The sequence below is a fragment of the Arachis stenosperma genome, chromosome 7 (genome assembly GCF_014773155.1).
Source record: "Arachis stenosperma cultivar V10309 chromosome 7, arast.V10309.gnm1.PFL2, whole genome shotgun sequence".
Classification (NCBI taxonomy): Eukaryota; Viridiplantae; Streptophyta; class Magnoliopsida; order Fabales; family Fabaceae; genus Arachis; species Arachis stenosperma.
The window spans coordinates 13,201,100-13,201,835 of record NC_080383.1 but is presented as its reverse complement, the minus strand read 5'-3'; the positions used below and the strand labels follow the sequence as shown (position 1 = coordinate 13,201,835).

General features: G+C 41.3%; 1 non-coding gene across 1 annotated transcript; it reads left to right on the top strand.

Annotated features, from left to right (window-relative positions):
• Nucleotides 1–329: 329 nt before the first annotated feature.
• On the top strand, nt 330–433 carry LOC130942635 (small nucleolar RNA R71). The gene has a single exon (XR_009071200.1). It is a non-coding gene; the product is annotated as a small nucleolar RNA R71 (small nucleolar RNA).
• Nucleotides 434–736: the final 303 nt, after the last annotated feature.

Here is a 736-nt window from a genome sequence, read left to right as displayed (position 1 = left end):
CCTCTTTAGTACTGTTGGATGCATTTTGCCATCCATTCAGACTTTGAGAGATCATATTGACTTGCTGAGTCAACACTTTGTTCTGAGCCAATATGGCATTCAGAGCATCAATTTCAAGAACTCCCTTCCTCTGAGGCGTCCCACTATTCACGGAATTCCTCTCAGAAGTGTACATGAATTGGTTATTTGCAACCATGTCAATAAGTTCTTGAGCTTCTGCAGGCGTTTTCTTTAGGTGAATGGATCCACCTGCAGAATGGTCCAATGACATCTTGGAAAACTCAAATAGACCATAATAGAATATATCTAATATGGTCCATTCTAAAAACATGTCAGAAGGACACTTTTTGGTCATCTGCTTGTATCTTTCCCAAGCTTCATAGAGGGATTCACCATCTTTTTGCTTGAAGGTCTGAACATCCACTCTAAGCTTGCTCAGCTTTTGAGGAGGAAAGAATTTGTCCAAGAAGGCCGTGACCAGCTTATCCCAGGAGTCCAGGCTATCTTTTGATTGTGAGTCCAACCATGTCCTAGCTCTGTCTCTTACAGCAAAAGGGAAAAGCATGAGCCTGTAGACTTCAGGATCTACTCCATTCGTCTTAACAGTCTCACAAATTTGCAAGAACTCAGTTAAAAACTGATAAGGATCCTCAGATGGAAGTCCATGAAACTTGCAGTTCTGTTGCATTAAAGCAACTAATTGAGGTTTCAGCTCAAAATTGTTTGCTCCAATGGC